The 17,845-nt window shown below is 32.0% G+C and overlaps 1 protein-coding gene across 2 annotated transcripts in view; it reads left to right on the top strand.

The window, feature by feature from the left end:
- Positions 1-17,845, top strand: part of LOC134838845 (uncharacterized) — an 80,317-nt gene that overhangs the window by 21,305 nt on the left and 41,167 nt on the right. The window contains exon 1 of one of the 2 annotated variants that reach the window (XM_063854131.1): positions 7,779-8,269. The exons of the other annotated variant lie outside the window; for it this stretch is intronic. The gene's annotated coding sequence lies outside the window, so the exon portion shown is untranslated. Of the gene's footprint in view, positions 1-7,778; positions 8,270-17,845 lie in introns of those variants that run through there. 2 annotated transcript variants of the gene reach the window in all.

Raw genomic sequence — 17,845 nt, 5'->3', positions numbered from 1 at the left:
TTGTGATTACTGAACTGACTGCAAACTTGAAATTTTGTTATTCGGAACATTTTTAAAAAACTGCTAAAAATGAAATTGAGTCTAATAATTAATATTTTAGTAAGTAACCGCATATTGAGCTGATCGCAATATTTTTAAAAATAAATTGGGCAGACGGCATTGTATAAGATAATTGATATGATGAAAAGATTTTAACTGCATTTGATAAGTCGGTCTCTCTAAGATTCATTTAAGATACTCACCGAACCCACTTACTAAGTCGAGGATTGAAAACTAGTAAAAGTGTTCTTACTAAAAAAAAGTTTTCAAAGGGCACAAATCTTGATGTTATGTTAATACACTGATTTTGTTTCACTTACGTTAAAAATGTTAATATTAAACTTTTAACAGATGCAATTTTCGGATTACTTTAACTAGCATTGGAATCAAAAGTTTGGAAAATTATCAATGATATGAGAGTTTCATTTTCTTTATGTATAAAAATGGAAAATAATCGATTCCAATTAATTTGCAATATACCTTATTGCTTTACAATCCATTTTTAAGTGATTATAATTGATTTTATTTCTTCACTTTTATAGGCACTGAAAAAAATATGCTTTTAATCGGTTTTTATCCATGGAACTCCAGTACGGTTATTTTCTTCACTTTGGAAGTATCAGCGCTAGTTTTTTTTCCAGAAATTTATCTTTTTAATTTTCAGTTGTAGCCGAACACGCTCGCCCCAACAAATAACTAGCTTTTTAGCTCATTTTTTAGTTAAAAAATGACATCATCGCTGAGCTAGCCGAAGAGCTAGAGTACTATTGCTAGGTGAGTCATAGCCGCATGTGAAGCGGTACGCATGCTATTAGGTCGATTTCAATAGAAACTCTTCTGATATAAGGTTTTGGTTAATTGGATTTGCTTTGCGATTCTTAGGAAACTTATTCGAGAGGTATAGAAGCCAATTTCGTACTAATTATGCAATAATCAAGTGTAGCTAATTTACTTTACACTTGAGATGATGATATTATTCGCATCTTAGAAATTACTTTAACACAATGATGTGCAATGAAATACTTTTTAGATTTTGAGTTGAAAGTAACTTAAACAATGATCAAACTGAATAATTTAAAAAAAGGTAGAAAATCCTCTATTTTTGTTCCGACTTTCGATACGAAAGTAACGGAATAATTGTGCTCGGGGTGGTTTTTTTTATCAATCATTCCAAATTGGTTAATCGAAGCTTATTTGCCATAATTGATTTGTTACAAGGAACGAAGTCTATCTTTTTTTTTACTTTATATGGCGTGTGGGGTGATGATTTCCATAAAACAAATTTTCAAATTTTGGAAAAAAAAAATTCATTTTATTTTATTTCATTCTTTTATGTATTATTACTGCTCAATAAACCTTAAAAAGTAGTCGGAAAAGTCAGGGCTTCGCCCTGATACGAGAAGTCTTGTTGGTACTTCATCGCAGTGTCCATTTTTGTTCCGACTTTCGATACGAAAGTAACGGAATATTTGTGCTCGGGGTGGGTTTTTTTTCTTCAGACAAATTTCGACTTTTTAACTAGCCATTTTTGACGGAATTTTTTTATATCATTCAAAAGGTATTGTTGTCATGAGCTCAAATTTGAAAAGATATTTCACCTGTGATCATTTTTCGTAAAGTTATGAGGGTTTAAAAATTACCATTTTGGCTAATTTGGGACGATTAACGCGTAAGCGGAGATTTAATCCGTCTTAGAAATAGTTCCAAATTGGTTGAAAGAAGCTTATTTGCCGTAATTGATTTGTTACAAGGACCGAAATTTATTCTTTTGTAGTTTAAATGGCGTGTGGGGGGGGGGTGATTTTCATGGAAAAAATTTCAAATTTTAGAAAAAAAATTTTTCATTTTTTTTACGTTTAATTTGTTAATGATATTTAAGTTATTACTGCTCCATAAACCTTAAAAGGCAGTCAGGAAATTCAGGGCTTCGCCCTGATACGAGCAGTCTTGTTTATCTTTTCTTTTTCTTCAAACATTGAAGGGTAGTTATTCAGTTTGGGGCAGTACAACAGTGCCAAAAATGAAAACTTTGTTCAACAGTGCCAAAAATGAAAACTTTGTTCAACAGTGTCGAAAGTTTGAACAAATTTCAACATATTAAGTGCGGCAATCAAAAATTGAACGGCGATCGCTTACAATCTTAAGTGACACTTAAAGATTTTGTGAGAGAAAATTTGCAATTTAGACGATTTGGCGCCAAAATAATGTTTAATTTGCTGTTGCAGACATTTTGGCGCCAAAATTGGAGTGGTTCTCTTTGATAATTAGCGTCGGTATTTTCCCGCTCTTTAGAAAAGGCGTGTAAATTATTCTGAAAATTTCCCGCCTTTTTCGGCACTGTTGTATTTCGGCACTGTTGAACGCCCCCTTCAATTTTTGAGGTAATAGTTAGCGATCGAAAACCAAATTTTTGGTCCAAACTTTTTATATATTGAAAAACCAATTATTTTAAAATAAATTTTTCATAAGTTTTAAAGTTTGAATCTTTAAATTAACGGAAATTGATCAAGGCATTTTTAAACATGCAATAGAAAAAAATAGTTTTTTAAAAAAAAAAAGTTTATAGCGTTTTTGAAAAAAGTTACCCAGAGGGCTATTTCAATTCAATTGGCTTTTTTTACCCAACCTGTCAAGATAAGTTACTATAAAATCAATTTTTACACAGCTTTTAACCTTAAAATCAGTATTTCCGGGCTCTTATCTCAATAACGAGTTCAATAGCCTCCTATTCAAACATGAGCCAAAAAATCTGCCACTTGAAAAAATTTCAGCGATGGTATTTCAAAAACATATTTACCTTAGGTCAAAACCTTAAGGTTCTTCTCACGCCTAGTTTTTTTCATAGAAAAACTTGTCTTGAATTATGGTTAGTCTTAACAATTGTATTAGCTAGATGTAAGCTACACAAATATAGGTAATTGTAATTAGGCAGTGTCAACTGGAATAAGATTTGGACAAAATTTTCATTTGTAAACTGTTTTTGCTCTGACCACTCTGTAAAAAGGAAAAAATTTACAATTATGGCCGTTTTTTTAAATTTTTCAGCCGGTTTTTACAAGCGAACCTACAGTGAAGAGTGTTGTCATTTTGAAACCCTATAAGTGATTATACAGATATGGAAAAAGATGAAAAATTCATCACTATGTCGAGAAAAACTGGCCTCATTATTATAGGCTAGACCAGGCAAAAAAAATACTGAGAGGTTGAGCTCTCGTCTTAAAGCTAAGATGTTCAATTTAACCCGTTGTTTTAGCTGAAAAAAAACACCTTTTCTGTTTTCCATTACTTTAGTCTTTCCTCTCGATTAAAATAATAGCTGGTTTGTATAAATTTGAAGAAAAAAAACGTGAAAAACAATATTTCAAATAATTTTGAAATTAGTTTCTAATTTTTTATAAATATGTTTTTTTTAGATTGTTTTTTCAATTAACCGACTTGGACAAAATTGTTTGCGTTTTTTTCTTACAAAAGCACAATTTTAAAAAGTAAAACTTTTTACCTAGTCATGATGTATCATTTTGTAGCTGTTAAGCTTTTCGCTGTGGAGTTTTTCAATGATACAACTTGTAACCAGCTTTTTTATCGGATTTAAATTGAAGAAAGAGGTTAAAATACATTAAAAAAGGGTTTTGTTAAAGTGGTTAGAGGAAGAGATAAAACTTTAAAATAGATATTTTTCAACCAAAAGAAGTTCAACCAATCTTAGCTGGAAAAATCACCATCGTTGAGCATATTTTGTGGTCATTTGGATATTTATCGCGGCTACCGAATCTGAGGTTACTGATCGGTGCAAAAATAAGCCAGAAGAGACGGTTCTTCCACACGCACTGTAAAGATTAAACAAACTACTTTTGAATTTTTGCTCGCAAACAGATTGTTTTGGCTTATAAGGTTGGCACATCTTAGTTTGGAATCAGTTTTGAGCTTTATTGATTCGCCTCCTGACACTATTCGTAAAAGAACTACTGGTATAGCAGCACGCTCTTACCTTATTGTTCCGACTTTCGTAACGAAAAAAAAAACAGAATATTTTTGCTCGCGGTGATTTTTTTCTTCAGACAAATTTTGCCTTTTTAACTGGCCATTTTTGACGAAATTTTTTTATAGCATTCAAAGGGTATTGTTGTCTTGAGATTAAATTTAAATAAAGATGTTTCACCTGTGATCAATTGTGAGAAAAATATGAAAGTTTAAAGATTGCCTTTTTTGAATTTTTTTTCTCAAAATTCAATAAACTATAATACATTTTCATGGCTTCTGATCCATTATCTTTCAACAAACGTCATCGCTTCATTTCGTTTTGTGTGCTTTTCAGTTGGTATCATTTGTTAACTTTTTTTTAAAATTCTTTTAAAAAATTTTGAAAAGAAACTTTTCATTAGTGTGACCTCAGAATAAGCTTAAAACACTTAAACATGATAATATGAGTATTACCGTTATAAAAACATCTTGGCAAAAAGTCCCACATTTAAATTTATTATAACTAATTTTGATTTCAATTTTTATCATTTTTTATTTCAATAAACAATCGTTGATTTTTGTTATTTACCAGCTATGTGAAGATACAGCAAAAAATGATTTGTCACTTGGAGAGAAATCTATCATTTTGTGCTTTATTGGCGTGTGGAGGGATGATTTCACAAAAATATCAAATTAAAAAATAATCACTTTTTTAATTAAATTTTGTTTTTTTTTTCATGTTATTACTGCTCCATAGACCTTAAAAGGCAGCGGAACAATCAGGGTTTCGCCCTGATAGGAGTAGTCTTGTTTTTTTAATCGCCACATTTGTATATGGATTTGTGGCAGCCCGCATTGGTCGGCTAGCATAATATTCAATACTGTTTCAGTACAACGGGATTTACAATAAGTTCAAAAAACTGTATCAGAGTAAAATCAGTTTTAAGGACTCTGCAGTTCTGTTAAAGAACTGGAGCAGTACTGATACAGTGCTGTTGATATTTCTCATTCTGTTTTTGCTCTGCAGTACTGTTGTATTCCAAGTTTGCAGTACTGTTGTATTCTTCTTGCTCCAAAACGCTTTTAGAGTAAAAAAGATTGTATCAGTACTGCAACATAGGAAAATACCGGATTTTTTTCTCACTATTTCGAATGAGTTTCTTTTGTAAGCGTCGTTACTTTAAAAAAATTAATAAAATAGCTTCAAATGGCCAGAAAAACGCTGAAAGTTACCTGAAAACTGAGTTCATTTTGCGAAAAAATAGAAATAGTTTAGCAATGGTATTTAAAAGCCTAACAACTATTAGGAACAAAGTTTTTCGTTACTTGAACTTTTGAACCTAGCCTCCGCAAACTTTCACTTTTTTCAGTCCGCCTCCTAGACTCGGTTAAGGTTAACTGACGTTGCCTGTCATAACTTTGACTTGATTTTAGTTGTAATTTTCAGGCAATCAGTCAATTGTTGCTTTTAGATTTTTTTATTCGTTTTCTAGATGTTTTCTGTTAATCCCCTTCCCTCAAAATAGCGAAAGATTTGTTTAAACATTTTTTTTAAATATATCAGATATTTTATGATTTAAGGTACCTATGAATTAGGATAGTGGAAAGCCGACTTTTTTAAACCATCAAGATCTTTTTTTCATCTAACTATGCCAAAAAAGATTGTTCATTTTGAAACTTTTCTGTACTCTGGTCGCTATCTATGTTGACCTTGCTTTTTAAGGTTTTTCTTACAATATGAAAAACACTTAATCAAAACCCCATTTTTGTACCCAGTTAAGACAATTATGAACTTAATGCTATTTGAGACATTTCAGTCAAATGTTATGATAGACAAGAAGAAAACAGGAAACCAAACGCTCCAAAGTTCTTAGCCCGAGAGGCAATTAGAGATGGCGCCAGCTTTTAAAAAGTGAAAGATGCTAAAAGCAAAATTCCTTTTTGCCGTTTACTTGACAAGAGAATAAGTGGTACGCTTTTCAATTCAAGTAACTGTAAATTTAGATTTAGACAATGAAAACTAAACTTGTTTCCTCTTCAGAGAGTCACCGAGTTTATAATCGTCTACAATTGTAGTCTTTCTGGATTCATAAGTTACTTTTGACCTGTTTGAAAATCTGTTTACGAATTGAAATATTGAGACAGTATTTGTGACTTTGGCTAGAAACAAAGTGACATTAGGAACTTGCACGTGAGGTAATAAATCGTGGCACGTAAGGTAATAAATCACATATATGTATTTAGAATCAGTTATACAAACTTACCCGCATTGACAAAACCCGCATTGAGGCATATATGTATTTAGAAACAGTTATACAAACTTGCCCGCATTGACAAAACGAATTCACATTCAATTTTAGAATAAAAAAGCGTTCATATGAATAAAATTAATTAAATTGGATCTCTTTTTATTTATCGGAAAAAAGTTGATTTGGATTGATTCTAAGTTCATTTAATTGGACCTCATATTTAAACCGGAAACATATCAACTTAGATAAATTAAATTTGAATTAAATTAAATCAGGGGCGGATTTAGGGGGGGGGGCGGACGCCCTCCTTCCTCAGGGGTTCGACCCCCTGCCGACCCAAAGGGTCCCCCCTTTGATATTTTTTAAGAAATAGAAATCCATTTTTGGCCGACCGACCCTAAAATTCTTCTAAATGCGCCTTGGGCGCAATATATACTAACTTTGAAATGGAGAGCTCGCCAAAAAAACGGCTTTTTGACCTTTTTTTCAAAATTTCCTATAAAATCGTCAAAATTTTCGAAAAAATTTTTAAAATACCCCCTCGAGAAAATCTTAGATCAGCCCCTGATTTAAATCCATCATATTGTCTTTTTATGCTTTTGTTGTTGAGACATTTTGAATTGACCTAGAACTATTTAAAAGCACCTTTTTCTAAACTGATTTTACACAGATTAAAATAGGAAATGATAATGTATGCTCTTCAATTAATTTTGGATCAACCGTCCAATCTACCCTAACTCGAGTTATTGGAAAGAAAAAATGATTTTTAAAGAGAATATTATATCATCTACATATTTAGTTATCAAACATAATAGCTAGTTTTGCGAGTTTGTATGGAATGCAAAAATTATACATAATGAGCTTTCAGAGTTTCAGATGTTCAGGGAGTTCATTCTGCGGTAGGTCATTTGTACGATAGAGCCTTAATTTTTCATGCTGATAGATTATCTGAAAAGAAACAAACTGATAAACTAATATGGAATTTCGTCAGCGTACCCGTACCCAGCGAAAGCTGTTTTTCTAGATATAAATGTTATATAGATTACCTAGCCAAACTTTATCATGTTTTCTGTACAGAAATGATCTTATTCTTTCTTAGTTTAGAAATAAACAATTTCTGGAAATAAATAAACAGAATTCATTTCACTGCTCAACCGCAATGAGATAAACATGCATCGAGCATACACCATAACCGTAGCAGTACTATGCGAATTTACACTTGTTTTAACAACTACACTTGCTAGAAAGAATACAACAACAAATTTACACTTGTTCTGCATGGTTACACCGAAGTTTCATGGATAAAAATCAATTATAATGGATAATTATGGACAAAAATATTGTCTATATATTCGATTATCCTTGCAAATTTAGACAAAATTTTGGATTTTTAATCTATTTTAATCGATTGCTTTCGAAAATAAAATCCATTAAAATCAGTTATAATCCATTTTTGTTTTCAATAAAATGGATTAATTTTTGTACTTAAATCCATGAAAATCAATTAAGTTGGGTAGCTATTTACTCTGCTTTTTGCAGTTTTTTGCAGAACTCGAACGAACACGTTTATCCAGGGGCGGCCAAAACATAGTAATTTTGACGAGCCAATAATTTAGTAATTTTCCAAAAAGTGCCTAAAACGGCGTTTTTGACCATTTTTTTAAACAAAATTTCAAGTCCCCCCCTCCCACTACTCACTACCCCTATGCTCCCCACGCCCCTAACCACGTATCAACCCCCCATTCCCTAAACAACGTACCACCCCCGTCCCCACGTACCCCAAAAAAATTACTTGCTACCAAAATTTGCCAAAAATCGATATAAGTTGATCCAAAGTTTTCTGGATGAGTCGAGTTAAATCTTTTTAAAACCCATTTCCAATTCTTATATGTACATGATTGATCAATTTCTCAATTTGAATCGATTTTAAAAAGATCGAAAACAGATTTAAGTCCATACAAAACCGTCTTTGTCAAAAACCCAGTATGCTTTTGCTTCCTGTCTTCTGTCGATAACAAACCGTGAGTTTGCTTCATTTCTGCGAGTAATTTGTCGGAAGTTAAAATTAGTTTTAAATTCTACATAAAAGTTTAGAGATCTTTGGCTAATGTGAGATCCATCAAATAAAGAAATATGAAATGTATTAGTTCATGGAGCCGTTAGGAAAATGATTTTTTTACTTGTTTTGCTCTTATAATTGCACTTATTGTTCCGACTTTCGATACAAAAGTAACGCAATATTTGTGCTCGGGGTGGGTTTTTTTTCTTCTTCAGACAAATTTCGACTTTTTAACTAGCCTTTTTTGACGGAATTTTTTTTATCATTCAAAAGGTATTGTTGTCCTGAGCTTAAATTTGAAAATATATTTCACCTGTGATCATTTTTCGTAAAGTTATGAGGGTTTAAAGATTGCCATTTTGGCCATTTTGACCAAATTGGGACAATTAACGCGCGATATAATTCGCGCTATTAACGCGTAAGCGGAGATTTAATCCGTCTTATAAATCGTTCCAAATTTGTTGAACGAAGCTTATTAGCCATAATTGATTTTTTACAAGGAATAAAATCTATCTTTTTGTACTTTATATGGCGTGTGGGGGGATGATTTTCATATAAAATTTCAAATTTTTAAAAATTTTTTCGTTTTAATGTATTTCTTTTAATTTTTTTAATGTTATTACTGCTGCTCCATAAACCTTAAAAGGCAGTGGGAACATTCAGAGCTTCGCCCTGATACGAGCAGTCTTGTTATAGTTTGTTTTTCCTTGTTATCTACAAAAATGTGACAAAAATTTTTTGTAGAAACTAAAAATTTTGCACTACTTTTCTGTCTAATTTATGACTGTCTTAGCAAAATAAAGGTGGTGTTTCTTGAGTATCAGAGTTTTTCGAATTTTTTGAACAAGGCTGCTAGTATATCAGGACACAACCGTGAACGTTCCTGCTCTCTTTTTACTGATATAATGAAAAATTATGAAAATTAGGTTGCCAGCTTATCAAAATGTAGTCAAAATTTCCGGTTATCACGAGAAAATCTAAATTTTCAATCGTGCACGCAATAAATATGACTATAAATTTTGCTTCAATTCAATTTGGAATAAGGATTAGTGCTGGATAACTCGCCCTACCAAAAAAATACTCACTTTACAAATGGTTAGCTATTAAACAAGCTGCAGTCTCCAACTGCCTGTCGGCTTGTGTTTTCATCATAGGACTCAAGAAGCACTCCCTTGGCCCTCAAACTTTTTGTGCGACTAAGTTGAACAAAAAATCCACACCAAGCATATATGTTCCTCAATTTCATCTAAAACAATAAAAAAAGCTATTTTGCTTCTATTACCAATTCACTCCAAAATTCCAAACGTCATATTTGGAAACCGAATAATGACATTTAAAACTGTTTGGCTGAAATTTAAAAATTCGTTAAAAGACAGATTCAGAAAACGCTCATTTTAGAGTTTTTTAGCTAAAAAAAGCACTGAATATGAAAACAACCTAATTTTTATGCTCAGATTTTGTTTAGCACAACTTTTCAAAAAGGGATTTGATCAAAAAAATTTCGCAGTAAAAATTAATAATTCGCAAATTCTGTTTAGAATCAAAACCAGGAAAGTTTTATCTGCTCTTTAGTCTTAAAATACCATTTTTTTTATATGAAGCCTTCTTTGCCAACGGGAGATTTTCAATTTTTTCATTAAATGAATCAACCGATTTATCTCAGTTTTAAAAAAATTCACCCATTTTCTTTGGAATGTATAACTTGATTTTGTTTCGCGGTAAACAAATTATCAAAAATTTATTTGAGATGAGAATGTCTCAATAACCAACCAAACAATTTTTTTAAAATTAAACTCTACGTTACTTGTTTATTATTATTCTTTTTCATTTTATCCGAAATAAAAAAACTCTGCAATCTTTGCATTTGTGCCCATTTCTATGCTATTCTTGCAATCTTAGCAATGCCATGTTGCAGAAACTGTTGAAAAACAAAAAAAAATACCAAACGGAAAATGAATACCCTAAGAGAAGAAAAATGGAATGCATTTTTCATTACAATATCATTAAAACAAGACAATTGCTGTTAAATTTTTTACAGACAAAAATTTGAGCAATAGATTGATAAAAAATTATGATTTGAAAAAACGCTCTAAATAAACACGAAAATCCATTTAAATTTAATTCGCTAATTTACCAATTTCAAAAGTTTTTATTCAAATATACTAATTTTGTTGAGGGAGCGCGCGCCTTTTTAACCGTCTTTTTCAAAACAAAAGTATGAACGCGGCGCACAAAATTTGGTCCTAATAGAGTGTTTAAAGTGTTTTGGGGAGATCTCTGATAATCAATTTGCCCCTCCTTCCCTCTCGAGAAAATCCTAGATCCGCCCCTAGTTGGATCTAGGATTTTTTCGAAGAGGGATTGTTGATTTTCGAGAAAATTTGACGATAAAGTTTTGACGACCACCTTTTTTTAGGTTAACCAAGTGGGGTGATACTTTACAACAAGATTGCTCGTATCAGGGCGAAGAACTGAATGTTCCGACTGCCTTTTGAGGTTTATGGAGCAGTAATAACATAAATATCATTAACAAATTGAATGTAATAAAAAATGAAATTTTCTTATATTAGATTTGAAATTTTTTCTATAAAAATCATCCTCCCACACGCCATATAAACTACAAATGAATAGATTTCGCTCCTTGTAGCAAATCAATAATGGCGAACTAGCTTCGCTCATCCAATTTGGAACGATTTCTAACACGGATTAAATCTCTGATTACGCGTTAATAGCGCGAAATATATCAAGCGCTAATTGTCCCAAATTGGCCAAAATAGCAATCTTTAAACCCCCATAACTTTACGAAACAAATCACAGGTGAAAAATCGTTTCACATTTAAGCTCAGGACAACAATAGTTTTTGAATGAGAAGTCGAAATTTGTCTGGAGAAAAAAAACCCACCTCGAGCACAAATATTCCGTCGAGCACAAACGGAACAATAAGCGATAACTTTGAGCATAGTGCTCGATTAAATTTCGGAACTATTACGCATAAAATAATCATTTCATTTTCAATCAATATTACTACTATCAGTTTTTATGAATACATTAATCTGCCAAACAAAATGCTTTTCATAAATTAGCAGATATCAGAAAAGTATATATATAAAATGTATTTATAAAATAACTATAGAAAAATCCCTGAATCCGCCCCTGGACTTGGGTCCAAACTGTTAAAACTCATTTGGAATTAGAAAAATTAGATAGTTGACGTAAAAGGCCTCCTACGAGGTTGTTTATCTACTTTTTATAATAACAGTTAATTTTCAGCAGGTTTTTTTTATTTTCTGTGTCATTAACGAATTAGAGCCACAATTTGATAACTTTGCTTGTTGGTTAATTAAGACCAGATTTTTTTGACTTTCAGAGAATAAGTGTTGGAATGAACTTGAATCTTCATTTTAAAATTGATTGCAAATTTCAAATTTCATTTGAAGCAAAAGCAACTTTTTAATTTGGTACAGGATAGACGAATGAAAAGCAAGGTCGAAATCATTTTTTCCCACCTTTTTCGATGCTCTCCAAGCATCTGAATAAATTGCAATTATTTTGGTTCAATTCTTCATTCCCTGTGGTAGCCAACAAATGTTTCCAAAGAAAAGAACTGTCACAAACATAAAAATTGTATTTCTGACGCCATCTTTGAACGTCATTTTCAGATAAGTTGATTTCAGCTACAAAGTATTCCTGGTATTCCTGCAACATAAATTAGAAGAGGAAAAACTTATACGATAGTTTTTTGTCCTGAAATACTTTTTCTTGTTGTGACGTTATTTGAGAGAACTCGTCACAAAATATCAGTCAGATTTGCCAATTAAAAAATTAAGAAATTCTAATTTTATTTTCGATTATTAAGCAAAACAAGTTTTCCCTGAAGCTCCGAATCTTCCGAAGCTTTGATTGTCGCAAAGGCCTGGAAGCACCAACTGCTTTCATTTAGTATTCAACTTTTATGAAATTGAATAAAGGTTAGTTCATCAATTATGCGAGAATACACTTATCAGTGAAAAGGACAATGTTCCGACCGCTATTTGTTCCGACCGCTTATTGAATTACTTGTTGGAAGTGAGAGATTTTTTTTGATCCAAGCCACTGCTGCAAGGGTTTTTTATCTGCAAACAAAATACAACAAAGAAAGTTGTGTGATCGTGCGTTTGTGGTCGTTGCCAAACCCCTCCTAGGATGAAAATAGGAGACCACTATTTTCTTTCTCTTTTTGCATTTGTCCCGAAAGAGTGACAGAAGCTAAAAGTTATAAAGTAGGTCAATATTTTTCTTTGGAAAAAGAATAGAAGAGGCAAAAAACCGGAATTCTAAATTTTCGTTAGTACATTTTCATTATACAAGTAATGGATCATTATTTTGAAATTTAATTCTTCCCTCGTTGATTTAAGGCACACTTTAAACCCGCATTCTAATTTTTTGTCAAAATTTTTTCAAAATTTTCAAAATCTCATTTTTATTATGTTCCGTTGAAAATTGTCAGCACTGTTTTGAAAAATATTGAATCATTTTTGACAGTCCATGAGTAATAAATCATGTTACATGAGCTATTAAATCGAAATGTTCGAAGAGGTATCAAAGTATCCGCGGATCTAGTATAATTTGACAATTTTTGTAATCTAAAAGCCACGACAAGAAATTAACAAGAATAATAGCTACTAACTTTTTATCAATTTTAGATAAACTGGGGGATTTGTAAGTATTCAGCAGTATATTGAATAACAATTAATTTCTTTTTTCGATCTATACACGGAGAGAGGGTGTAACAGATTTGCAACAGTACTAAATTAATCACTCCAATATAGGTTTTTAACGTGCTGATATTGTTGTTCCGTAGTTCGTGAAAGTGCTCGGGGTGGGTTTTTTTAGACAAAACTCGACTTTTTAACTAGCCATTTGGACATAATTTTTTAAAAATCATTCAAAAAGTATTGTTGTCTTGAGCTTAAAGTTGAAAATATATTTTACCTGTGATCATTTTTTGTAAAGTTATGGGGGTTTAAAGATTGGCATTTTGGCCACTTTGGGACAATTAACGCATGATATATTTCGCGCTATTAACGCGTAAGCGGAGATTTAATCCGTCTTAGAAATCGTTCCAAATTGGTTCAAGGAAACTTGTTTGCCATAATTGATTTTAATTGATTTGTTACTAGGAGTGAAATCTATCACTTTCTATTTTATCTGGCGTGTGGGGTGATGATTTTCACAAAACATCCCGAATTCAAAAGAAATTGTTTTTTTTTCTATTACATTGGATTTTTTAAGGTTATTACTGCTCCATAGACCTAAAGGCAGTCGGAACATTCAGGGTTTTGCCCTGAATTGAGCAGTCTTGCTTACCTTAAGTTTCAACAGGCATGAATTTTAAAGTAGAGCAAAAATGTATGATTTGATGTTTACAGCTTTCTAATGTATCAGTTTCTTGGGAGTGTTGTAATGCTAGCTATCATTTTAACTAAGATACGCACTGAGTAGTTCCCATTATGAGAGTCGATTATAATATCATCTTACAGTCAGTATCTGTAAAATTACAAAAAAAATGTTTATCTTGATTTTAGTGCAGTTGATGTGCATTGCATTCACAATTTTTTACACTTCACATTTTTTTAAATATAGTTCTTTTTTATCTACTTTTTCATTTCATATTTCATGACAGTTTAACAACCTTTTTATTTAATTGTTTTTTCACCACATTACCATTCGTTTACCCCCTCGCGTTCGACTGCGGTTAAGAGTTGAATGCAACCTCTTTTAAAACGCCCTCTTGCCCTAGTTAAGCTCCCGACTATTTAACAACCCCCCCCCCCCCCCAAGTTTACTGAAAAAATTCGTGGGGGTGGGAGGGGTGTTCAGGTAAAAAAACTAGACGGGGAGTGATAAAAGAGGTACAGTTCACATTGAGGTCCCCCTTTCCCTAATCTGGGGGGGGGGTGCGGTTGGTAAACTTTAGCAAATATGAGAATGCACAAAAACTCAATTAGACCATTTTACAAAAATGTTAGATTTAATGACATTATAATCGATGTTGTGATCTGAATTTCCCATCTGGAATGGATTATTACGGATTAGTTTTTGTCCTAAAATACTTCATAATCGATTTAACTCCTTTGTTGCTCGGTGCTGAAATTAACATGAAAAACTAATTTCAAGTTGAAGTTAAGTTTAATACAGTGCTGATTTAAATTAACCGGACAAAACGCGTTAAACTTGAAACTTAAAACGCGTTTTTCTCAAATTGGGTTAAGTTTACGTAAGAACTTCTGAAGACAAAACTTGCTTAAAATTTTAGCAGAATTAATATGGTGTAATTGGTTTTGCGAAATTCGGGTCCAAAATTTTAACCCAAAAATGGGTCAGTTTGGCTTTTCTTAGTTAATCAAAAATTACACCAAAAACACCCAGTCGATCACAGACATAATTATGCCAAAGTGAGCCCCTTACGTAGATCAACAAACTTTGAGAAGGGTGTAATCTCCAAAAAATTGAATGAATTAATTAATTTTTGTTTGATAGACAAAAAAGGTCATTTTTACTACATAAAATACCAACTTTTTATTTAAAAACAATTTTTAAACATTTTGCAATTTTTTTTGGAGAAAATACCCTTCATAAAGTTTGTTGGGCTACGTGAGGGGCTCACTTTGGCATAATTATGTCTGTGATCGACTGGGTATTTTTGCCGTAATTTTTGATTAACTAAGAAAAACCAAAATGACCCATTTTTGGGGTAAATTTCGAACCCGAATTTCGCAAAACAAATTACACCATATTAATTCTGCTAACATTTTAAGCAAGTTTTGTCTTCATAAGTTTTCACCTTAACTCAACCCAATTTGAGAAAAACGGGTTTTAAATTTCAAGTTTAACGCGTTTTGTCCGGTTATATTAAATCAGCACTGTAATAAAGGTTATAACTTTAATGCTTCAATATTGACACTTTAAAAGAGCTTTAAAGCTCACAGAAGTACTGTTGCAAAATTCTATTGCAGATCCTGTAATTTAATTAGTGAAGTTAGGTATCGAGCCACAAAAATATAATCATATATATATATATATATAAATACATATACTTAGAAGAATATATCACTCGACCCGGTTTGATTGTTCCGACCATTGAAAATTGGGAAGAACTTTGTATTCGTGTGTGTTTAAGTTTTTTTAGCAACCATAAATTTTTATCGGGCAGGGTTGAGTGATATATCTCATTATATCCCTGTCAGTCGTAGTTCAAACGACATTAAAGAATTTTGAGAAATTTCTCATATTGTCGAGAGAAACAGTTTTGAAATTGTTGGTTTTGGTCTAATTTTGAGGTATATAGTGAGGTACTTAGTAATTGCAATAGCTTATTTAAGATTAATTTAATCGCGCAAACTTAGTTTTATTCAAATAATGGCACTTTTTGGAGTTTTAGCGCAATTTTGAGAATCAAAAATTTGAAAATACAGGAAATTTGTGCAAAAAAAACTTGAAAAAAAATCTAATTTTTTTTTTCAATTTTTTTTGAATGTTTTTTTTTCGTTCTAATGCTTTTTTTTGAAAAACTGTTTTTAAATTGACCTATTTTACTATGATTCTCAAATATGCTTTCTTCTTTCTTCTTCTTTTCTCGTTCCGATGTTTTTTATCCCAACATGCAGAAAAAAACGGCACCAATTTGAGAAAACGTTTTTGTATTTTTTTAAGACTGTGGTCGGAACATTCTGTGCTACTTGCACAGTAATCGGTTATCCTTTTTTTGTGTGGTGGCTGATTTAGCGCAGAAAAAAAAACACCCTAGACCAGTTTCTGACCCATTCCAGGGGTGATGACCGAAACAAAATAGCTGTGAGCTTGAACTGGAATGTTTCATACAGCCTTATTTTTGCACTTAATTTAAACCTTACCATTTTCATCTTATCATTTGAGTAGATTAATTTGGCGCAAAAAATAACCTTGTTATTACCGCCTGGGTTAAATTTCAAATTACGGTCACGCTTCGAGGATTGAGAGATAAGACTTTGAATTAGAGCTTCATCTCCTTAGAAATAAGGAAATGCTGGGGGTTAGAAACTTCTATCAAACAACGGATGTCATTTTGGTTATTAAGAGTGATTCGCCAGCCCTGTTTCGGATTGTTTCCCTGGTAAGGCGGGTGTTCAATTGCTAATTACTGTTCACCCGTATTTTCATCCCACTTTTGATTGCCCAAGGGATTAAACCGGTAAGCCTGATTTCGATTTCTTAATAAAATCGCGGTTTCTTTGTGTAACGAAATTTTTTGCGCAGATCGTTTTCTAATTATAAACTCGGCTTATGATTCTAATCTCAATTTTCACTTATTTTTAACATCATATTTTATTATTTTTGATCATATTTCATCAATTTTTTGAAAAGAAAGAAAATGAGTATTGTGTACTATTGATAGAGCATTCCCTACTTTAGAGTATTCCCTGTTCTCTTGATAGACTTAAAAAAATCCCTGCTCCTTCAATAAAATCGGAAATTTTGCCACCTTTTTTTTATCTCTGGGCTTTTTTTGCTTTCTCCGCCTCGCATGAACTTAATTTTCGTTAATAGTGTAACGAGTGGTTTTCTATGGTTAGGTATGAAGGCCAAATATGATCGTTAAAGCAAAATATACCACATGTCAATTTTCATAACAATCGGAAAATAGCAACAAACTTTTTTATTTAAAAAAAATCGCAGGTTGGGAGAAATGAAAAAGAGGCAATGTCTGTTTGCTTAGAGATAACATCAGTCTTAGCGTTCCCCCATCAAGGATTCGAACCCTCGCCAATCAAAACGTCCCCATTTTAATACTCTTTTGGACATCCATTTTTGACCAACCAACCCGAAAAGTTTCGGTGCAAAAAACTTTGTCGAAACTTTGGTTCTCAGAAGTGTTCTGGGAGCCCTAGGAAAATCAATTTAATCGACCTAAACAAATTTTCACAAAATTTTTGAAAAGCTCATCGAGAAAATACTAGAAAAGACCCTGGCTGGAGTCATAAGTCATTTTTAAAATGGCAGTTCCAACAGTGCAATAGCATTACAATTATACAAAAGTCACATATATACAATTTATGTCAAATTTTGGGAGAACGTCAGCTCTCTTATTTTTTTTATTTTGTCACGTATACATAAGTATACAAAATACCATATTACGTAAATCAGTGGCTGGAAAATTTTTTTTGGAAAAACAATTCCACCCCTGTCGAATTTAATCCTAACAGAACCAATTGAGCCAAATATCCTGCTATAAGTTACCGCATCCAGTTTCATAATCGATTATAATATGATTTTAGCAACAGTCTTACAAAAATTGATAAAAAAATTTGATTTTAATCAAACATTAATGGAAAGTAATCTCTCTTTTTGGAATCAAATATAATCAATTATTATACATTCTAATCGATTGTAAGCGATTAATTTTATCCGATTTTCTAAATTAATTGTTTTGCAGTAAAATTCATTTAATCGATTATTTTTCTTATATTCCTTTGTTTATAATCCCATTATTTTTCGCCCATTTTGTCTTCGACCTTCCACC

The sequence above is a fragment of the Symsagittifera roscoffensis genome, chromosome 2, assembly GCF_963678635.1.
Source record: "Symsagittifera roscoffensis chromosome 2, txSymRosc1.1, whole genome shotgun sequence".
Lineage (NCBI taxonomy): Eukaryota > Metazoa > Xenacoelomorpha > Acoela > Convolutidae > Symsagittifera > Symsagittifera roscoffensis.
This window is presented reverse-complemented; position numbering and strand designations above follow the sequence as displayed.